This window comes from Heliangelus exortis, chromosome 9 (assembly GCF_036169615.1).
Source record: "Heliangelus exortis chromosome 9, bHelExo1.hap1, whole genome shotgun sequence".
NCBI classification, from domain to species: domain Eukaryota; kingdom Metazoa; phylum Chordata; class Aves; order Apodiformes; family Trochilidae; genus Heliangelus; species Heliangelus exortis.
The window spans coordinates 11,196,064-11,220,467 of record NC_092430.1 but is presented as its reverse complement, the minus strand read 5'-3'; the positions used below and the strand labels follow the sequence as shown (position 1 = coordinate 11,220,467).

The following is a 24,404-nucleotide window of genomic DNA, read 5'->3' as shown; positions in this document are numbered from 1 at the left end:
CCAAACTGTCTAACAAAGGCAGAACCAAAGCAACAGAAACTCTATTTCAAGCTTACTTGCTCAAGGTCAGATGACGCTGCTAAGTGTGTGCTGCTCTTTCAGGCTAGTAGATCTGAGCAAAACATTTCTCCCAACCAGCCCTTTGTGAAGCTTTTGCCTTCTTTTTTCATATGTGCCTGACAAATGGGAGGGGAGGTGTAAACCTGTATCTTCCAACTGCTCAGCTTGTATATTTAACCAAAACCCAAGAGCATTAACTATGAATCCAGACTACTGATCGTTCCCTCCAGAAGTAAAGATGGAGATTAGTTTACTACCACTCTTACACTGACAAAATTTTCATGGTTAAGGACTCTCTACATTCCCAACTAGACAGGTACCTCATTTTAAGAAAGCTGTTTGACAAATCCTCTCTGAAGTCTGTACTAATTCAGCTGGAACTGAGGTCAGTGTAAATGAGTCCCTGTTTAAAAAGCTTTCCGTCCTACATAGCTTCTGAAATTGCATCATTTCCCTTTGCACAAACTCTGCAGCTCTTCCGTGTTTCAGAACTGTTCTTCTGATGGTATGAATGAGTCAGGAATAGAAATGTTTCAGAGGAAACACTATCAGAAGTTGTATTCCACTAAGTCCTTACGAATGTTAATGAAATTTTTGGACTAAAGCTAGTGAAGCTAGTGAGCAATAGTAGTACTTTAACTGTTATAGTGCAGTTGTACAAAAGGCTCTATTAACAATAATAATACACTTTTACAGCATGTTTTAGCCAACAATCTCAGAGATCATTACACACATTAATTGAGCTTAACTATAGGCTGTGATAAATTAGCATTATTGTGCTAATTTTATGGATGAAAAGAGAAAAAAACAGAGGTTAAGTGATTCACTAAGAACCCAGAGCCACATGCACAAGTGGGTTAACCCACAAGGAAGAAATGTCAGACAAACAGAAGTGGAATGTCAGATAAAAACACAATAAAAGGTTTACAAAACCATGTTAAAATTACTCTGAAGAAGAGCTCACCAGAGAAGGAAATAGTGTTGCTGTAGACTAACAGCAGGTGACTTTCATTTGTTCTTTTATTCTCATTGAACCTTTGCAAGATCATTTATAAGCACCAAGAATTTCTTACTGATTAGTCAGGTGCAAATTTAAAAGTAGAGGACTTCCAGGTCTTGGAAAAAAAAACATTTGGCTTCCTTTCCTTATTGAATATCCTGGAAAACACTTAATGTCGCACTCATTAATCTTAATATAATTTAATACAGCTCACAACAAAATATACAACAGTTTGATCTTTACCAAGCATCAGGGACTCAATTCCAGACAAAAATAATATTTAGTATTTCTTCCACTCTTGACCCCATTCATCACTTGCTCCTTACTTACACTGGCAGTTTGTTTCACATGCCTGTTAGGTTTTACTACACTTTAGATTGCCTTTTCAATAATCCATAATACATCCATGCTATTTGATAAATTCTGGAACTTCATAAGTTTCCAGAATACTACAATCATTATGCAGATGTATCTTGTAGTCTCAAAGCAAATAATTTTCATTAAGGCCTTAACAGATTCCTCAATATTAATGGCAGAAGAAAGTAACGTCTTGATGATTACCATTTTCTTGCTTCATTAATCTTCATAAAGGTTTTTTTTAACTGCTTATGCTGAGGATACCTTTTATTTGATGGGCATTTCTGGGCTTATCAGTTCTTATGAAAACTTCCTCACTCAATACAAATTAAGTTAGCACAACTGGAAACTAAAGACATGAAGCAGATCCAGAGTAATCAACTGCAGTGCAAGCTTCCTCAGCCTGCCTAAATCCAGATCTGGAGAGAACTTATGATCAAGAGCACGGCTTAGTCTTCCCTGCTACAATTATGGTCAACAGTGAGAACTTGGAGATTTCACTTAGTGAGTTAAATATTTCAGACATTATTATCTTCTGAACACTGCTGGTTTAGATACATGCAAGTCATGACATTGCTTCCATGTCGATTCTGACAGAAAAATAAAGAATAATAAAAGAACAATAAAAAGACTGGGCAGTAGAAAACCCCCAAAGGATCAATCAGTACTAAATGGGCTGATCCTCACACAACCAATTTGGCAGAGTCAAGCACAGAACACTTAGGTTTTGACCTCCTCCTCATTCAGTTTGAACTGAAAATAAACCCTGTGCCCCACATCTTTGGGTCTAGAAAATTATGTTTACTGGTTTATTTTCTTACGTAAGAAAGGCCTAAACAACCACAGATACATCTCTATTGCCAGTGGAAGGGTGTAAATGCAGCAGCATCTTCATGCCTGAGGTAGTTTAGGTGTTGAGAGAAAGGGAGACATGCCATTGCTAACCTCAGCCTGGGTCACACTAATTCCCAGAATCCCAGAAAAACCTTGTGTGATCACAACAAAACCCCTAACCTTTGTGATCTTTCAGCCAGACATCCACAAACACTTGAGGCTGAAGCTGTGTTAGCCACTTTTCTCAGCACTGGTGCTTTGTTCCTGCCCCAGGTAAATCCATGTCTTTCTTTCTGCAAGAACCAACTTCAGTACTTTTCTTTATTATTCTGGTTCACTGCCCTTGTGCACAAACACCACTGCACCTTGCACAAGGAAGATCGGTGGAAACAAGCACCTGTGCTTGGGGAAGAGGCAGGACTGCTTCTTTTGAGAAGCAGCTCCCGGAAGAACAACATCTTCATCATTACTGCCACCTCAACACAGTCAAGTAATTTAGAGTGGTAGGAGGCAGTCAGAGACCAGTGCCAGTGGACATACATCACAGCAAGCAGAGCAGAGGCCTCACCAGACACCATCTTGCTGCCCCAAAATAAGACAGTAGGTTAGGCTAAGGGTAGTACCCAGAGTTGAACTAGATTATCAGGCAAGATCATGGCAATGAGGCAGGTCCAAGGTCAGGCTGAGAAGTCAGTCTGCAGATGAGGGTCAGACACAGCCTCATGATTGCAAGGCAGGTCCATAATGCCAGAGCAGAGCTGAGGTCAAGCCAGGAAGCCAGTCTACATATCAGGGTGAAGTGCAGCCTCATGATCACCAGTGAGGTCCATAGTGACAGGAGAAAGCCAAGGTCTGGCTGAGAAGTAAGTCCACAAGTCTGAGGTCAATACAGTCCACAACCCAGACCAACAGACAGGCACAAACACATCTGTGGTAGAAATAGGTACACTTGGACTTGGCCCATGGGCAGGGGTGTGGGGGGAGTTCCCAGGTAGAGGGGCAGTAAAGACTTAAAGTGTCTTCACCTTGACGGTCCTACTATCTTCCCTTTCCTGTGTCCTATTCCTCCCACCCTCCTTATGCCAGCCTTAGTGCTTGTGAGGCTGCATGTTGAGACAGACCAGCTCACCTGAAAACTAAGCCTCTTTTTTTAAGGTTGTTTCTGATTATATTAGTGAGCTTGTCCATCTCACCCCACTGCTTTATGAACACTGGAACCAGGGCTATAGAGGCAGCTGGGGCGTGTGGTTCAGGGCTGAGAGTCAATGGATGGTGGCATATGTGGTGATGGTGTGGTCTAAGCTGGGTCTGTGTCACTTCTGAAACTACACACAGAGTTTTCTGAAATAGCTTATGGCTTTTCCTACTGCAATTACCACCTAATTTTACAGCAGGTATATTGCCAGTGTCACTACTCACAGACATCATTATAGAATTGGTTCTGTAAGTTCATTTTTTAATTTATATAGCTTTGCTGGAAGATCTACAGGCAGCTGAACTAGATGATTGTTGCAGGTCCCTTCCAACTGAAATATTCTATTCCATTGTGTTCTATAGTCACAGCTGTGAATGTATTTACATTTCCCTGTAAGTGCTGGAGGACACCCATTGTCTCAAAGAGTATAGTCTGGAGAAGAAACATTAAAATAAAGAACCAGGCACAAAGGAGAAGAAAGGGAAAAGGAAACAATATATATATAAAAAAATAATAATTCAGAGCTTGCTTTTTATTTCCACACCCTGTGCAATAACCCAGCAATGGAATTCAAATTAACATTCATGGTTTTTTAAACAATAGCCTTTGTGTTCCAAACCACATTGACAAAGCAGAACAACCCAAGCAAAACATGCTCACAAAATCTCTTGCCCCCAGTGTGCTAACCAGCTTTGTTGGAGACATCTAACACTGCGAGTGAATCTGTTTTGGAAAGTAATCCTGTAAGTTCAACTTCTCTTTACTTAGCTGAGAATCTGTTTCCTTCTTTCTTAAGATGAATTTTAATCTGTTCTGTTACTGCAAATTCAGTGAAGTTGATGTGGTCCTACTATCAGTGTTACTGAGGTTATAGGCCTAGTAAACCAGGCTGAACATATACCAGTAAGGGCATAACTTGATTACCATGTTATCCATGAACAATGCACCTGAAAAGCACACTGAAAAAAGCTTCACTGTCAGAGACCACACTACTCACTGTGATTGCAAATACAGAAAACAAGACATATGACCATAACCTATCACTTCTTGATGTGAAGGCACTGATAGAAAATACTCATGGTACACATGATGCCAGCTTGACCTCAGAGTAGAAAAATTAAAGGAAAAATACATTAAAATATCTGAAATATCTAAAATTTGGAAAACTAATTTTTGCAGTTACTGCCAGCAGATGTCAGCTCCTGTGGAAAAGAATGTATTTGCTGGTCTGTTGAAATGCTGCTTAGACTCCAGCCTATTTAGACACAAGAACTATTTTCAATCAGCATGTGTAAAATCTCCCAACTATCTTTACATGTGGGCAAAACCACATTGCCTGACAGCTTCCTGGAATTAGTGTTCAAAAGCTTTGCAGGACTGTAGAACATGTGTAGTGAAGGCAAGTTCAAAGATACACTCCAAGGTGTTTCTATTTACATTCTCTGAATGACAAACCATCAACTCAGAAATCCTCTCTATAAATCACCAGAAGACATAATTTCCATTAACAATGGAGAGTATATGAATATATCACAACCAGCAATAACACCAAAGGAAAAGGATCAGAACCAGGACAATCAGTTTCTATGTCTCTTTTTTTCTACACAACAACTAGTTCTCAGCCATTTCAAGCCCGTGGGAAGGCAGGTTGCCTGCTTCTGCTGTTTGAGCTTCTCTGCTGCTTTAAAATGGACCAATGTCTGAAGACACAGAGGAGGAGCGGGGACAAAATAGCTAAATCATAAACCAAAACCAAATCAAAACTAGGAATTTTAGAATTCTCATATGGGTTAAGGGGGAAAAGTCAGAAATCAGTTAGATCCCTTGTTAGCTTTTGCCTACTTGACAAAAATTCCACTGCCATTACCCCTTACTTTATTGGGAGGAGCTCTATGGGAAAGAAAAGGATTTGATGCTTCTGGAATGTTTAGCATCTTGTTAAATATAACTTGCTGAGCATATTTACTTGAAAAGGTTTGTGTTTGACTTATCTTGTGGTCTATAATTACCCTACTAATTATTAAACTATGCAAAAATGTGACATTGCAGAAACATTTATCAACTGGAATTTAATTTAACTGAAAACTCTGCCTTTAAAAGATACTGAAATTACTGTGCTTGTAAAAACAACCATAAATTATCTGCTTCTACGCTATCACCCCAAAGAAGCCATAGAAAAGGAAAACTGAGAACTGCTTCCTAGTATCTAGGACATAAAGGACTCTTTGCCAAGGCAACAAGCACTTGTGAACGGGACGCTCAGAAGAGAGATCCCCTTAATCACTCTACTCATATTACCAAACTTCTGTAGAGATGACAGTTCCACCACTATTCAAGTTTCAATTTGCGGTTATTCTAAATTTGGTACAGTATTTGCAGTGCAGTTAAGGCATACTCAGAACGGACTTTGACAGCTTCATACTGTGTTACTCTGTTCTTCAAAAAGACAGCAAGCACTTCTTTCCATTTATTAGCTTGGACTTTCCCCACCTCCCTATAGAAGGACTCTTCTCACCTCTTTTCTTCCCTGTTTTAACACTGTATAACAAGATGAAAGAAGAAAAGCAGAATGAGTTCAATGTCTCTACGGTGAAAAAAATGTTAATAATTAAAAACGCCATCTTTGGTGGTTTATTTTATATTATTTGTATAACATAATTTTAACTTCCCACTGTAGACAGAGGATATCATTATATTATATTATATTTTTACATAGGATTTCAGCACTGCTGAAATATGTTCATCTCTGGAAGATATGCTTAGTAGGTGTGAAAATAACACTTCAGCTCCGGTTCATGTATTGTTTCTGACATCCTGTGTTGTCTTCCTCTCTGAACTCTAGGTAAACAAGTGCTCAGGAAAGCACAGTCTCACAGTAGCTGGAAAGGCTCATCAGAGCAGCCCTCAGTGTTGTCTGTACAAGTGCTCAAGTGAGCAGCACTGAGAGGGCAGATCCAGGCACCAGGCAGCACGAGCCTTCAGGCAGGGCTCAGCTTACACACAAACCTCAGACCATTTTTTTCCAGGTCTTTCACTGGACAGTATTATCTCTGTTTACACTGTACTGTGAGACAGAAAAATTTTCTCCATCTTACCTAAAATTCAGAGCTCATTCCAACAAGCAAAGTGGAGCTCATCAGCTGGCTTCAGTTTTCACTATCCATGCAAACTGTGCTCTATTTATGATGATATTAAGCTAATATAAATGCCAAGCTGAAAACAGTTTATCTGCTGTCTGATCATGGAACAAATTAGCATGTGGTTGGGCTTACTTCCTCATTTTCTTTTTTGTACTTTAGATTTTGGTCAAGGATCTTATTGGTTCATCTAAACTCACTGCTAAATAAGCAGTTTTCTCCTTTTCATCTGCTTGTTAGATCTGCAAATGTAAGATCACATGCCCAAAGCCACTGCTTTCAAATTTAAATGTCACAAGTTAAGCTGATACATACCTAGTGAATCACACAGTAATGCAGCATTTACTGAAATTTTGTCCTGAAGTGTAAATTTTTTTCTTCATCACATCATTGTGGGATGGGCTTCTGGGATCCTATTACTAGGAAGAATATTGGCTTTTATTTTAAAATATCTTTGTTTATTTTAAAGTAATTTTTAGCTTCGCAGATGTAAATCAGAGCTAAAAGCAAGCATACCCTAAAAGGTTAAACATTAAAAGGCAAGTGAACACCATATTCACTTTTCTTTAGTTTTACGATAATTTAAAAGCTGACAGTTCCTTTTCTGGTGTATGTACTCTTGGGGCTGAGGCTAGAAAAATTTTCAAGAAAAACCAGTCTAGTTTTTCAAATTTCTGTGTCTAGGTGATGTCATTTATTAATCAAAAGAATAACATTTTGGAGAAAAATCACATTTGGAAGCACATGAAAGAGAGCAGAAGATACATTCAGAATTAAAATAGGACTTGCATAGCAGTGATAAAGCAAGAATTAGGGGAAAAAAAACCAGATTCAAATCAGAGAAAACATGTCCCAAGCAGTCAACAGACTGGCCTTGAGACAGGCCTGCAAGACAACTGCAAGACAGATAAAAGGGATGGAAAGGAGCACTCCCCACAACCTCCCACAACTATCCTGGCTACAGCCTTGAGCACTGGATAGACAACAGCAACAAAGAAAAATATGCCTATCCTTCCCTCAAGTACAGCTCTCCTAGAGGTCCCACAAAACCAGTGTATCAGCCTTGTTAAATCAGGAACTCATTGCTAAATAAATAGGTTTTTAAAAGGATTTGTATTCCTAACTTTGATGTATTCCAGAATTCAACAATTAAGAGGCAAATTCTCAAAGAATGGCAGCTTACTAAAATCTTAGTAAACCTTCATTTTCCTAAATGTAACAAGACAGAGTAGTCTTGTTACATAGTAGCACATACTTTCAAATATTAAAAACAATTTTGACACTTGATCTGCAAGTTGATTTTGTGTTTGGAAAGGCTGTTACTGTTTTGTTTTGTTTTGTTTTTTAAATCTAACAATAGTTACTTGCAGCTGGAGTCCACTGTGTTCTCTTTAATAATTTTTATTATAGCCCAGTGAAGGTAGGCTTCCATTTCTTTAAAAATAAATCCTGTCATGTTTTAGATCTCCTTCAGCAAACCTGTAGCATTTTCACATGCCAACTCGCACTCAGGCTTCTGCTAGCAAGGATATGAAAACTGTTGAAGTCAAACAGTTCAGCTTCCTTTAAGTTCCAGCCAGTGTCATATAGACACTGTGCAGCAGTATCCAAGGATTCCATCTTTATTTTACAGTGTTTATGATCACACTTTATTAGAAGAGCTGGAGTTTTACATCTAATATCAGTCACCTAAATCAGTTAACTAAATATCTGCTATGCCATTAGCATTTTCCATGTAGTGAGTGCACCATGTCTTTGCCTGTTAAATACCTTGGTTTGCAGCTCTTGGTTTTGCTGAGCATAAACCACAGGGCTTAAAGCATAATGCAAGCAACAAACCAAGAAAGCTAATAAATGTAAAGTAGTGTTACCAAGGTGTCTTCCAACAGCTATTATCAGAAGCAGCAGAAGATGCAAACTCATTTGCAGTCCATGAATAATAATATTTTTTCTGGCCTTTTTATTTGAGCTATTTAAATGGCCATCATCGTTTCCTTCTCCACAGAAGAGGCGGTTGCTAATTACAATGATGATTATAAGACCTGCAATTAAAACAATTCCAGCTGTTGTGGCAAAAGTAGCTTCCATCACAGATGGTCAAGGAGGTTCTATTTTGAATATTTTTTCTGGGCTTTTTTTAATGCCTTTTATTAGTAACATGCAAATAGCTTTAAGCTTTGTTATAACCTAAGCACACATGTCGACTTCATGTTCCACTGAGTGCAGAGTTAGTGAATACCAGCATATGCACCAACACACTGGTTAAGTGGCATCAAAGTAAAAGTTATTCAAACATTTGCTTCTTGTACTCCAAAGATGATACAAATTACAAACTGTGGAGTTCTCACATCCAACATGTACTGTCAGCAGGCACCAAGGTCATGATAGAGAGAACAGAGGAGATGATAACACAGGAGAAGATACTTAAGTTCTTAATTTCAAATAATTTTCAAACTATCTTTGGTAGAAGCAGCCTAACTGAAGTAATAAAAATTAAATCAACTGTATAAAGGAATGTTTCTTACTACATTTTCTATATGCAGTGTAACTAAGCATTTTCCTTCTGATGAATTACTGAACATGTTAATGATCTTTAAAGACCACTCCCACACCCTGTAAAAGAAAAGGCCACAACAAAAACCCCAAAGGTATCATAATTTGTAGAGTGAGCTTGATGCTATTTTCCCCCACAATCACAAGCATGGTTAGCAGCTATTCAGTTAGAGAACTTTGTCTGTGCACAGTTGTTAGCTGATTTTACTGTAAGCTTTGTATGTGATATATGGGTTTTCATGATTGAAAGAATATCACACCAGAACCTGTAAAGCATATTCTTAACCGTCTCCTTTTCATGGCCATTTAGCAGAAAGATTAATATGGAGGGTATGGAAATGAACAGTATCCTCATCATAAAATGTGCCACTTATGATCGCTAAATGGATTAATTTTACTTTATTTTATTAGGGCAAAGGAAGGAACAAACAAAGAGAATAAGCTGTTCTGAGTCTTCTTGCTGGTCCCTCAATTGGCAGATGGGTAGTGTAGTAAAATAAACTTGCAGTGCAATAACCCTAATAGCTAAAATATTTCAGCCTTCAAAACCATTATGCTAGAATTTTTCACAAGTACTACATTTACTAGAAAAATAAGGTACATTTGTGATACTATCTTGCACTTAACATGACATAATCTGCTCTGAATGCTTCCTTTCAAGTACCTAAATAGATGACAGCTGTGAAGAGTATTTGACATGAAGTTTTAGTCAGAAGGATATGATTTTTCATATAAAGGCAAATTGGTTTTGCCAACTATCACTAGCAATTTGCTTTACTTACCAACTTAAAACTCCCTCACATATATGAAGTATTTAAATGTGCTCAAATCTTCAAAATTGTTCTGTAGTAAACACTGGTCCTCCCTGGAAGTTTACCTGTCTGAGGCTTGTATTTCTGATATGTAAATCCCCAACTTCTAATATTTTCTTAATTTTATTTAAATGCAGAATATTTTAAATGCTGTCTTAAATGCTGGATTTCCTTGAAATAACTTGCAGTTTATTTTGTGGTTGATTTTCAGGCAATTTTACCAGATGCTCCCTGCATTTAACCAAAATACAGATTACTGTGAAAACTGAATTTAATACTTGAGAACAGAGACAAGCACTCAAAAAAAGATATTTCAGAAGCAAGGAGGATACTGTAAATGATCTGAGGCATCTCAGCTTTCCCTCTGTGAACCTCAGTTAAGAAAACATGTAGGTACACAAATACTGAAGTTTAAGCCTTTCCAAAGCTATGTAATTTCAGAATGTTAAGTCCTGTTTTCAAAATTCATGTAATAACTTTGATGAGAGCTTGCATTTTGCTTGCATTTGGCTCCTTGTGGCTCACCTGTTAGCCATAGGCTTCCTACAGACAAGCAGGTTTCCAGACTGATACACCTTCTTCTGACAATACTGTGCCCTCATTTTTATTACATATATGACCAGCCTGTGGCTGGTTGCTAGATAACAGTAAGCCAGAAACACAGGTACTACATACAGTTTCTGACTTGACAAAACTGTATGACTAGATTTTACATAATTCCCCTATAGCTATATTCTTCAATAATATAGACAGTATATGGATGTGACATAGTAAGCATCTCCTTACTGAGTCTGCATGGTTCAATAAAGTGACCTTTGGTCTCCACGTGTACAAATGGCCATTAAGCACATGGAGAAGAGATAAGCATGCTTTAAAATTATCAACATATGCTGCAAGACATTTTGTGAAAAAATACAGAGCATAGGAAGTTATTTAGATTAATATATCAAGGGCAGGCAGTGCATGTGCACTTTTTTTTCACAGAATGAGAAATAGTGTTTTTTCTTTTAGTTAAGCAAAAGAGAAAGTAGTGGCCAGTGACTACAGCTTCCCTTGCAGGAGGCAGTCACCTCTTGCTGTCAACCTGTTAACAGTTGCAATGCATCACTTCACAGCTATGGCTCCAAACCTTTAAACTCCTCCACACAGACCAGCTCCTGTTTTAACTGGGGCTCGGTGCAGTCATACAGCTTCAGTTCAACAGTGTCAACACTGCATTGTCACAAATCAGCTTTATGGTCTCCTAGCAGTCTTTTTAGCAAATAGAGCATTTTGGTCCTTCAGCCATATATTTATGTATAAAGACACACACAGAGTATATACTCCAACTTTATTGTCTAGAAGGATGTACATATTGAAAGTATAGGCTAAATAAGCAGAAAATTGTTTTTTTTTTTTTTTCTGAATGTAGAATAGACATAGTACATAGTACATAGACATAGTACATTGCTTTATGTAGAATAGACATAGTAAAATTTAGCCACTGTCTCCTGTGGTTGGCAGGGGACCGAAATAGAGTTGAATTTAAATATGCTTAAGTAACTAAGGCTTTGCTTAGTCATTCATCTATCAGTTGTACAGGCAAAAGGAGATTAAGGGTCTTATATGCAGTTTAGATCTGTATGTGGATTTACATCAGTATACAGACATACAGTAAAATTTCACCTTATGAATTTTCGCAGGTAATGGAGTCATAGGAGCTGTTCACGCAAATCATTACCCATAACACATGCAAGCATGGCTTCACACCCAGAGTGGGCAGCAGCTTCCTCATCTCTGCAGTGTTCCTAGGTGGCATTTAACAGGAACCTCAGTGCTGTGCTTAAAGGTAAGATGTCTATTAGAGGTAGTCTGCAAAATCAGAAGGAGCTTTAATAGGGAATGATCAATTTGAATGTGTCTTACCACATCTTGTGAATCTTGTGTATGATACAAACTGATTCAATACAGACACTCAGCACTATCATATTATAGCAAAACCTTAACACACTACATATACTTGCACTACCTCTCTGGTTAGAAATGCATGGAGTATTTTCACCTACCATATGAATATTACTCTTTGCAAAAGTGAATTATTTTTTTCTTTAAAAAACGCAAGATTAAATGGGTGGTCTGGGATGGCAGAGCCTTCTTTGACTCAGTGTATCAGAGCTTCCCTAGGATTTCAATTGGAAACATGACAGTTGAAGCACTGGGATGAAAAAAATATTTTGTTTCATCTGCCACAAAGGAAATCACTGTCTGTAGTGTGACTATATTAGCTTAATAGTAATTATGTGTGAGATACTGAAACAAAACCCCACAGGTTTTACTTGTCTGGCTGAAGAAACACGATTTCTGAGATGCCAAAGTTTTAAGCCACCTTTGAGCTGTCCTCATTTGGTAGACTATTCAACTACCAAAATAACCAACAGCAGCACTGGGATAATTCTGGCAGACACTGAAAGACAGATTACCCTAATTTAGAAGTTTCTCTAACATTTCATGGGCTTCACCACAATTCCAGGACATCTTGTAAGGTCTACATTCTCTATCACTCAATGCCAAACAGACACCTTTCTATGATACTCTAGGAATTTTTTGCTAGGAAATTTTCTGTAGCCCTCTGTCATAGAAATCTTCATCTTGCAGCTTCTCCAGTAGTACAAAAGTTTTAAAAAATTTTCTAGCAAAGTTTTATAGCCCTGCTTTGGGCATTTTTTGGTTATAATTATATGGAATTGGGGTAAAAAATTATTCTGGTTGCTGGAACACATCTGAGTAGCAGGTTTATTGCTGTTTCTGAGAAAAACCCCACCAGTCCATGCTACGTATTACCACTATGGGTGGTATTGCAATTACTAGTATTACACCTATCAGTAACAAAAGGGCACAGAGAATGGGGGCCCTACTACTCTCAAGTTCTTCTCCAACTGAAGATAATCAGGATACTGTTACTACAAGCTGTCCTCTCTGGGTGACAGTGAGCAAAGACTGCAAAAGCATGAAGGAGAATTACTACAACAAAAAGCCTTTTTTCAGTTACCATCCTGCAAGAAGCCACTACCAACATTAAATTACCAGTGAGAAGCAATAATATGCATGTTAGATGATGAGTATGTGCTGAGGCAGTGAGCAGGCCTTTCATAGCATAGTGCATTTGGGGTGTGCTGTAATTGATGTTTGCTAGGTGTACTGCAAAGTCAGGAAGTGCAATTTGCACCTCCTTGTTCCATAATGTGAATGAGTCAGATCCTTAATCTTCAATTTTAGCCTTGCTTCTGCCTCCTCATTGTTCTGATTAATATGATGTTATCGTCATAGCCAGCTAAGTAAGGTAAAAAACAGCTGCATAGCCTCTAGGTTAGAGCACAGCCAGGCTCATTCTGGTATCAAAGCTAAAAGACACCCACAGATTTCAGTGGAGCAGTTGCAGGCTGCTCCAGCTAACTGTAAGCACAGAAGTTATTAACTGCATGAAGAAACACATACAGCAAGATACATTTAACAATTCAATACACAGTGCTGCTATCAAAGCATCAGAAGTCACTGGCATCTCAATTTTTAGGCATCAAATTTCAAACATCTAAAGAGGCCACGAGTTCAGAAGGACCTAAAAGACGGACACAAGACTTATAAAATATTAAAAAAATGAGAAACTTCCCAAAAGACTTAAAATAGATGGCAACGCAAAATGCAAATCTAGCTCTCTAAACATAAGGGAAAAAAATATTCTCAATTATTTAGGCCCCAGATGCACACAATGCAGTATGAATGTCATCTGTGTTAACTTGGTAGGGGCTCAGTCCTGTGTAATACATAAATTTACTTGCCTTGTTTACCATAAACAAAGTATTCCATAAAACATTTTTATCAATGGGTAGGACTTTTTTTTTTTTCTTCAGTTTATAAATTAATTTTAATAAGCAGTGAATGAAGTGGAGGATGAAATCAGCTAAAATAATTTAACTTTTAAAAGATTTAGTAACAGTTTTCTTTGCTGTGCCCTCCCACTGAAGCCATGACTTGACAACCCTCCTGAGCTTGGGTGTTTTGCCGACTGAGGATGGTAATGAGACCTGGATACCAGAATGAAAAGAGCAGACATGTTTTACTGGTGATAGCTAAATAATACAACCAAATAAAAAAAATACAGAACAAAGCACCTAAAGCAGACAGATAGAAGTATACAGGGTAATGCATCAAGTCATTACAACATAAGAGGAAAGATAGTGATTAAGAGAGACCCATCTCCACTTGCATATGGTACCATCATCCAGATCCACAGTTGCTGGGGAGCCCTGGTTGCAGCAAGGATTTGGAGCCATTCCCAGCAAGTGGGAAAATTCTATGTGGTGCATCCACCCAGAGGTGAGGCATCCAAAGTCTCTGCACGAGGGTCCATCCTTATATGCTTAAAAAATCAGCAAGTCAGAATGACTTGCATATTTTGCTATGCAGAACTATCTGGTTATATAACCCCCCCAGACCAACGAGGACCAAGAGTTGGCCTGAGTCCAGGGTGTGGTTGGTAGGGTTTCCTAAAATATTGTCTCCAGACATCAAGTCAGCACAAACAATATTTTGGGTGGTTAGTTGCTGGCATAAGCATACTGGTGCAAAGGTTAGCTGCTGGCATCAGCATGACTATTGTTATAACCCAGCACAATACCCACTGATACAAAGGCTATTAGTAAAAAAGACAGGATATATCTAGAGGTCAACTCTGTCTTGGGCCTGTTGTCCAAGCCTTAACACTGCATTAAGTCAAAACCTTGGCCTGACAATGATATTGTCAGAACAGTTATGTTCTCAATGCCTGGAGAAAAACTGCCTGGAGCTCTCTGGCAGAATCAGGCCTAGGGACTTGATGCTAACTCTACAAAAGGTAATGGAAGTTTTGCAATTGGCTATTAACATAGTAAGATATATTTGGTTCTGTAAGTCTGCTATAGCTACAAAAAAACCGAAGACTTTATCATTTAGTAGTCTTACTAGTTACTCTACAACATTCTTTCTCCAAAAGTGAGGATAAATTAAATGGTGACATGCAGAAGCCTCCACACCTCCTCAGAAGAACTGCAGGGAGAAGGACCAGGGTAATTTAAGTTTTACACAAAGGTCAGACATACACTTTCTATGCTGTATTACATATAGTCAGAATATTGCAGCTGGCAGCAAGGCACCCTCTTTTGTAACACATGGTACATGTATTTCAATAAATATTAAACCACAGATAGTTTGCCAAGCCTGGTGTGAACGTTACAGATGCTAAGGTTTAGTGCATGCAATTTGTAACCTCCGTGGAGGCCCAGGGTAATCAGCCTTACCCGCCTGTCAAGCACTACCCACTTTTCGGGTCAGAGTCATCAAAATGGGGTCAGAGGACGAGCTCATTATTTCCAGTCTTCTCAGCAGCCTGTTCTGAGTGTGTGTCTTGGCTTCTCTGTGACGTAAATGGCATTGTTTGTGAAACAATATAATGTTTATAATGATTTGCAAGGCACTATGAATTGTGCATACTAAAGATACTCAACAAGCATTAACAGCTGTTATTTAGTGCAAAAAACTTTTCTAAAATTCCAGTGATATAGACTAATTATATGTTGAACAATAAACCCTCTTTTTCTGTAATGGCTTTACTTAGCCACTTATCAAAACTTCAATAAATTGGCAATAGGGTAAAATAAATTAATTTAGGAATTAAAATATATTCTAGACCTAATTTGCTGCATCTAAAGTAGCAACATTTTCAGATGGACCTCGGTTAAAAGAAATATTTTTTTAAACAGTGTATCCTTACCAAATAACTCATTTTCAAAAACCGTAAGGTGTCTGACTCCAGTGTGAGCTGCCGTCACTCCACTGGGTTGATGCCGTCACTCCACTGGGTTGATGCCGTCACTCCCGAGTCGCACCCGACCGAGGAGTTTGGGACGTCACACCTGCACATGAGGGCCTCTCTGAGCTGCCGCCTCCATTCCTGACAAAATGAGGTTACGGATGTGCCAGATCCGAGCTCCTACAACACAATGAAGGCAGCCGTGAAGGAAAAAAATATCCCCTAATGACAAGACTGGGCAGCGCCCTTTCTCCGCTCCCCCACTGCACCGGGCCCAACCCGGCCCCGCGGGGCCTGCACCCAGGCGGGCCGGGCCGGGCTGGCTGCCCCGATAGCGCCCCCTGGCGTGGCGGGCGGACGGGAGGCCTCCCCCGGAACCGCCGCTGCTTGTGCTGCGTGAGGCGCGGGGGCGGCCGAGGCTGCGGGGCGTCGGCGGCTGCCGGGAGCAGGGGGGGGGCCGGAGCCGGCACCGTGGGGAACACCCCCTCCAGCAGCCGGACCTTCGGGAGGAGTTGTATCTGCACATGGTTATGGGGGGGAACGGAACAACCGGAGGCGCAGAAGCATTACTTTTAGGGACGGTAGAAGGTGGTGACTGTTCATTCCAAGCAGCCTCATTAATCCTAATTGTAGCTTCTCTTTACATTCTTATTACATTGCTGTTAAGAATTAAAGTTAAAAATACAAACTCAGGGAACTGGCAGGTCAGTCATGAAATGAGCTGAATAAAACACATGCATTTTTAGAGAAAATCTTGAGAAGTGGGTCTGAAAATTTAAGCTTAAAGACAGAGCTCCTGAAAGTACTAAGGCTGAAATAATCATCATCTTGAAGTTTGGAACACAATAATTGGGTGAAAACCGTTTCTGAATATGAATGAAACTGCTTCCAAAATGAAGCTTAGAATGGTTAACAGTAATTTCCTCTTACTGCATAAAAAAATAGTTGTATTAAAATCATATTTGTATTCCCTATTAATTCAGCTCCACAAATGATCAACTGATTTAAATTAGAAAACACTTCATAGTTTTTCTTATTTTCTGTTTCATTCTGTGTGCCCGGTGCCACCTCAGCTGTAGCTGTTGCAGCAGCAGGAAGGGGATCTCCTAACATCTGCCAGGTCCTTTGACAACTACGGACTGCTGGAGCTGGGGACTCCATTTTGAAACCAGGGGAAAGCTAACAACCAACTTTGAAAGCCCCAGGAGCTAGCACTCTCTCAAATAGTAATCTTTATAACATTCTTATTACACTAAACAGAAAGGAATATATAGCCTTTGGAAAATCAACAACTACAGGCCGGCAGCGTGATGATGCTACTATGTTATCCTGGCCAACAATCTGTTAACTTCTCTCTCCCCATTTGATAATCTGAACAATCAGTGGACAAACATCCCTTTCACACCCTGCTCCGCTGCTTTTCTTCTCTGTCACCCTCCCTGCAACACTAACGGAGCTGTAAACAATCTGACGAATTCCGGAGCCTGGGATGCGTTCAGGCCATCTCTTCCGTATTTTCTCTTAGCACACTGTTTCACCCCACTCTTACAAGTTTCTGTGTTGCAGCAATTACAACTCGAGTGACTCATTGCACCACAGTCCTTTGAGTCACTCCCCCATACAAGGAAAGAAATGCTTTTCCTCCTTACTAAGAGATCCACATTCTGTTGGTACTTGAGTGAGACTGTGACAACCCAAAACTGTCATCCAGCTCTTCTTTTTAAGTACCTTTGTTACCCTTTAGTGACTTAGTAAGAACAATACATATACAAACTCAAATTAATGTGAATTAAAATGCTCACAGTGACACATGCTGCAAGGCAGGGACTTGCAGGTGGAGAAAGCCACTCTCCCTAGAAGCTGAAGGCTGTGAAGTTAACTACATGCAACCTGTCTTTCAGATTCACTTGGACTGACATGGAGTGTTTTGCATGGCAACAAGCAAGGGGGGAAAAAAAACTAACAGAGGAAGTGAGATAATATAAACACAAAATAGAAAAATATGCTAAAAAGCTCAGCAGCAGAATAAGATGACAAACTTTCCTCTGAGAACAGTAACAGGAATCTAGCCAAGAAACAACAGTCTTGTTATATTTTCAAAACTACAAGTGAAGTAATTATAGGCACATCTTTTTTTAATAAGTAATATATTAGAAGTATTTTCTATAACCCTAATTAATGACTTGGTCTTATGAATCAGTAAATCTATAAGCAGTTTACACTTACAGTGAATAATAAGTGCTTGGAGGATGTTTAGGCTGTGTTTTAAAAATTGTTTATTAATAGAATGAAACAAAGCAGTAGATTGTAACATCTGATTTTGAGTAAGAAATGGATGTGCATTGTATCCAAGTATTGTCACAGTCTCCTTCTATTAGGGTGAACACCACAACTGCTGAAAACGTTTGAATTAAAATAAAAATCTTTATCATTTAGGCATGTGCTTTTTAAACTGAGGATCAACCCAGCAAGTACCAACATGCAAGCTGCTTCTGTGTTCAACTGTGTGATGTATTTTACTTTTGAGATTAGGAGTTATTTTTAATCTTAGCTGCTAGGCCTTTACTGGTGTTTAAAAATGTGTTTAGGTATCTGTAAATTTTTTCACACATCAATATTTCACAATTCGTACAATTAAGGATCACTTTAAAAAGGTGCACTTGTAGAAAAAGGATTAATATGAAAATATATCATGTTGCTCTGCTAGCCATCTAACATTTCGGTTATACATTAAGACAGATTATGATATATTCAGAAAAGCTTTCAACCTCTGATAGCATTATTTGGTGGTTTACAAATGCGAAAATGGGAAGAAAACTATTTTATAATCCTCCACTAGAGGGTGAGAGAGTACCTTTTGTTGCTAGGCAGATTCTGCAGTTTCATTCTACATCTTTTAAAGCAATAATGTCAAATTTGGAAACAAAACCAAAAAAACCTCCCCAAAACCCCACAACAATTTATTCCATTATATTACCAAATATGAAGTAATTTCTAAAATAATCCTTGAAATCTGGTGATTTCTTTAGAGATGGCTGATAACATTGATTAAAAAAATCTAAAAATAGTAATGTTGAAAAAGTTACTGATTTGAAAATGGAGCAAAGTGACTGATATTCTACTTTCTGTTCTGTACTGGATGGGAGCCATTCTTACAGGTACTGCATGGTTTTGATTGCTTGCTTAGAAACTGGAGCATGAATGAGGTCTTCCACCCAGCCCTCCCACTCTAACTCAGAAGCTCAGAGAGGTCTCACCTCCCCAAAGACAATTTGACAGTAACTGCTCAGAATTTGTGGATGTTTCCTTTTCATCTAAACCCCCTCATAATCCAGACCATGATAGCCACACAGATGAGCTATCACTTTTAGTCCTACAGACATCAGTAGTCCTGTTGGTTTGCAGTTGGTCATATGGTAAGAAACCAAGCAACCAAGGCTGTGGGAACTGCTCCAGCTCACAGAAGCATGAGACACTTGGTTTAGCCTTAGAGACTACTGAACAAGGCCATGTTTATAATACATGGAATGTCTTTTCGGGAAGCGGCTGCAGGATGCCGGTATCTGTGGGACTATGATGGATGGCAGATAATCAGTGACTAAGTGCTGACTTCATTTAGAGCTCACTGGAGAAATGTACTGCAGAAAGGGTAACAAGAAATACTCAGGGAGGGGTTCATACATAGATTAGCATCATGATAGTGTAGCACTGAAAGTTTATTTGACATCGAGAAGTTACAAATCTTTCTTTATATACTGATATGTGGATAAAATAAGTATAAAGTGACAATTGTTTAGTTTGTGCTCCTATCGGTTTGAAAGGAAGCCCTCTGTTTATTTCTCAAGAGTGAAAACTTAACAAGGAAACATAATATAAATGTATTTTATAAATGTAATTTATAAATGTAATATAAATATTAATTTATAAATTAATATAAATGTTTGAATTTCATTTTGAAGTTTACAAAATGCTAACAAACAAAAGAAGCATAAAATATATTTACAATCTCTACTCCTCTTTGTATTTATTTAAATTTTCTAAAGATCTTCAGGCAGTTTAATAAAGACTGAAATATGATGGACCTACATTCCCTACCTTTGTTTTGGGAAAAGTGTGGCTGTTGAAAAAATGAGTGCTACAGACAAACACTAGAAAAACCCAACAAAGCAAGCAAGTGATATCAGAACAGTTGCTGAAAAGGAAAAAATTATTCTATCTTGGACATGTACCATCAGCTTTTGTACAAATAGTTCCGGCTGAACTCTCAGTGATTGCTGTTAGAGCATCTCTGGGTTTTGTTGGCCTAATGCAGAGCAGTCACACTCCAATCCACCAAAACAGACCATGCAGCTTTGGGGAGTGCAAGAGCAGCAAAGTACAGGGACAGTGAGAAAACCTCAGCAGCCTCCCACAGCTTGAGAGTACCTGGTTCAAGTACTGATGCAGATAACCGAATGAGATCTGACCCACTAATTACACAGTTCAATTTACTTGTGAACTACGTTACCTACTGTAACTTGGCTAAAATATTGACAGCTCTTTTTCAGTGCATTCATCTGAAAAAATATTGCTTTGGGATTTTATACACATCAAGTTATAAAATTTTGATGTTAGTATTTCACAAAACCTATGCTATTTAATGAACTGTTTATTAAGAAAATGCAGTACTTTGGCAGTGGTGTTATAGTGGATAAAAAGAGAATCAGAGAAGAAAGCCACAGAGTTCAAATATATCTCAGAAGACATCAAAGTTTATAAGCACAAATACTGCTATATCTGGTATTTTCAAAATATTTGGATCAAGAGATTTTTTTTTACCTAGAAGTCTGTCAAGATGAACCAAAATGCAGAACAAGGCTAGCAATATATTTATAAAACTATACTTAATCTGCAGTAAAAACAAGTTTACTTGTTTAGACAAGACCTATGCAAAACATTTACTTTGTACCCACTGGAGTAAAATATGTAAAGAGTGAAAATTTAGCTACTACACACAGATCAATACTGTGATTTGAATGGCATGGACTGAAGGACTAAGCCCTGCTACCAAAATCATTAATTGAATTTATATTAACTAACCAAGTGCTAATTCGACCTTACTGGAGCTTGCAGTTAATTTGGTATATTTGCAACAGGTCCAACCTATGACCAAGTCGTACACTTCTCAGTGAGAGCTCTGAGATTTCTTATGTGAACAAGTCTGACCCAAAGAAGGAAGTGACTGCAGTGGAGTCACATCGGGGGACCCTGAGCTCCTCCTCCTGGTGCGGTACTTCTGATGTTTAACCAACCGCAACCACGCCCGTATGCTCACACGTTTTAAACCAGAAAAGCAAGATACCAGCATGTGCAAGATATGTTAGTGTTACAATAGCCCTTCCAACTAATAGGGTTTCTTTTTTATAAGACAGTTGATTTTACCTGATCATTATACAACTTGGATTCTAATGTACAGGGCTGAAATTAAGTAAGGCTGCAAAAAAGGACCGGTTTATCACATCTCCCTTTGTTTTGTGAGCAAGTACCACTTCTGTGCTGTGACTTTCTGAAGCAGAGAAATAACTATGAGGAGTTGTAGATCATCCATTTTCCCCATCAGCTTCTTCATCTAAACTCTGGAAACCCAGGTTTGCTGCCACCCCTGAAGGACTTTCAAGTATGTGGATGGCAGCAGTTCAGAAGCAGAAGCCTACCCAACTATTCCCCACCCAACTGTTCCCCACCAGCTCTCTAGGCTTCCTTGCCAGCACAGTGTCCTTTCCCTGCTCACTTTCCCTCTTCATTATTCCCTTTCCTGTGTCAGGAAGAACCTGGGCCCAGCTCCTCATGTGCGGAACAGGAATATTCAGTTTTGCTGGGGGAATCTCGAACGTGAATTTTGACAAGGCACTGATGAAACAGCCACACAACTCTTCTGTCTCCCCATCTGCTGAGGACCATCCTTTTTTCATCTTACTAAGACACTCCAGGAAACTTCTTCTCTTGTAGGATACACATTATAAGGTTTTTTTGGACACGGTGTCCCAGAAGGAGTTAAGAAAATCGAACAGGACCTCTTGATCCTTCCCCTATGTATAGCTGCTATAATGCCTCAGCTCTCATGGGGAGGGAAGAAAGAGAAAAAACAAGTAGTTATTGCCCAAATGGAAATCTCCATGCTATCAATGATTAAAATACTGCTTTTTCTTCCATTTATGAATTGCATTTCTACAGTCTAGAACTTGAAGGCAGCAAGTTAGGTCATTCTTTCACATTTGTCTAAAACTCTGCAGCTATCACAGAAGGAGCTGGAGAAGTTGTTGAAAATGTTCATACTTGTTTAGAACATTCTTGGAGGATGTTGGTTTGTGGTAAATCCACCAAAGATACCAAGTATTTTCTTCAGAAAGGCAGTGCAAGAAAACCCCCAAGAAAATATGTATTATTTCTGTTTGGCAGCCTGGAGTTGCCAAATTAAGAGGAATCACAAGATTTTAGGGTGTCATAAGAAATCAGAACTACTGTGCACTCCCTAAGCCAAATTCAAATATTGTTTGGTTTGTTTTCCTTCTTTTCCTTTTTAACCCAGGATCAGCGTAACAGGCCCTTCCAAATACACAGAATTCTACAGTAATCCAGAGAGGTTACTGGAAGAAAGAGGACGCTAAATATTTAAAGACCAAAATTATCTTTCTTTTTGACAATAACTGTGTAGAAAGAGTTGACCAGGTTATTTGATGGTGCTTTTCACTGTTTACAAGTTCGGTGATTGAACAAAACTGGAAGGAAGATGCTTTTATGCTTTTTCTGTTCTGTATCAAGCTGCTATTTCAAATCTTTATTTCCTTATCAATTACTGCAGTACTATCACTTCATGGGAAGTAGTGTGGTGACTTAATGAGAGCTTTAGGGTAGAAAAGTAATTAGCACTGCAGCAATAGTGAAAGAAAAGTGCTGGGAAGATAAATCAGCACTTTATCATTTCATCACTACACATTTTCAGAGGTCTGAACAGTTTGTAAGATCTCTAAAACAGATGCCATTTTGAGCAATGGGGATTCAGGAAGTGGTTAATGCCCAAGGTGAGGAAAAAGATGAGGAGTACAGTCTGGATGAATGAACTGCTATATGGGTTGAGATTGGATGGATTGCTGTGGTTGAAGGGTAGTAATCAATGGGTTGGTGTTTAGTTGGTGGCTTGTGCAAACCAAACACTATACCATGGCCAGTCTTGTTATTACCTTCATTGTAACTTGAATGATGACACAGAATGCACCTGCATCAAATTTTCAGACAATACTAATTTACAAAGGGTGATTTTCAAACCAAACAGTGGAGCTTCAGTTGAGACAACTGAGAAATTTATAAAATGGGTCTACAGAAACCTCATGAAGTTAACAAGGAGTGAAAAGTTGTGCACATGGGGCTGAATAGTGCCAGGCACCAGCTCAGGCTGCCTGAGCCATAGCCCAGCTGAAAAGCATGTGGCTGTCAACAGTGGACACTAAGTTGAATATGAGCCAACAGGGTGTTTTCATCGTGAATAAAGTGAACCATAGACTGAGCAACATTAGAAGGGGAACATGGACAGCAGCTGAATAGAAATTATTATTCCTCCTTATTCAACACTAGTGAATCCACATCTGGGATAACTTGTCCTGTTCTGGGTTCCCCAGTTTAAGAAGCATATTGACAAACAGAAGAGAGCTGATGAGATGATCAGTGGCCTACAGCATGGGACTTGGGAGGAGATGTTGTACAAGTTGGGCTTAGTTAGCCTGGCAAAGAAGAAATGAAGGGGAGATCTCACAGCAATCTACATCTATCTGAAGGGGAGTGGAAAAGATCATTGAGCTGAACTCTTCTCAGTAGTAGCAAATGGCAAAACCAGGAGCAAAGGCCACAAACTGAGTCAGTGGAGTTGGGGCTGGATGCATGCGATTGTGCATGGGTAGTACAGCACAGGAACATACTGCACAGAAAGGCTGTGGAGTGTCTACCCTTGAAGGCCTAAGTAAAGGAGGGTAAATTAACCCACTCATAAATCTATAACACTAATCTAGTTGTTGATTCTGGAACAGGATTATCTTTTTAAGACTACAGTGCAAAAGCCATGCAAAATTTTACAGACTGAAGCCATAGCAATAGCCCATAGAGCAGCACACACTTCAACAAAAACCTGAATGTTTCATATTGATATATATAATGGAATAGAGATGTAGTGGAACAGAACATAAACTTTTAGAAAAAATAGATGATATTTGCATGTGTAAGCAACACATAGGCACAGCAAATGTGCTGAAATAAAAATTTACAAAAAATATATAAATAAAAAATACTAGATAAAAAAAGGAAAGCCTCAAGCACCTATTTTTTACCTCCCCCAAACAAATGCTTTTAAAAGAGATACTTAACCAAGTTATGCATACGGACAGCATGTACAACAGCACTAAAGCATTCCTGTTGATCTCAATTTGTCTTCTCTCAAACTCTTCCTTGCATCTTCTTGAAAATCTACCTATTCTACTCGGTGCATTGCTGTAGGACACCAAGATTCTCTGATAATGAAATTTTTTTACAGCAACATGCAATCACTTCAGCCTGGGTAAATTCACTGCAAATAATCAAAGCAATTTATTGCAGAGTCTATACC

General features: G+C 38.8%; 1 protein-coding gene and 1 long non-coding RNA gene across 3 annotated transcripts in view; one reads left to right on the top strand and one right to left on the bottom strand.

The window, feature by feature from the left end:
* The window catches only part of LOC139799780 (uncharacterized), a 28,929-nt gene extending 18,122 nt beyond the window's left edge, over nucleotides 1-10,807 (top strand). Inside the window, exon 6 of one of the 2 annotated variants that reach the window (XR_011727465.1) lies at nucleotides 10,160-10,807. This is a non-coding gene — a long non-coding RNA (uncharacterized lncRNA). The remainder of the gene's footprint in view (nucleotides 1-10,159) is intronic. The other variant, XR_011727464.1, reaches the window with a different exon arrangement.
* Nucleotides 1-15,365, bottom strand: part of ZBTB38 (zinc finger and BTB domain containing 38) — a 45,963-nt gene extending 30,598 nt beyond the window's left edge. Inside the window, exon 1 of the mRNA XM_071752120.1 lies at nucleotides 15,261-15,365. The gene's annotated coding sequence lies outside the window, so the exon portion shown is untranslated. The remainder of the gene's footprint in view (nucleotides 1-15,260) is intronic.
* Between the last annotated feature and the right edge of the window lie 9,039 nt (nucleotides 15,366-24,404).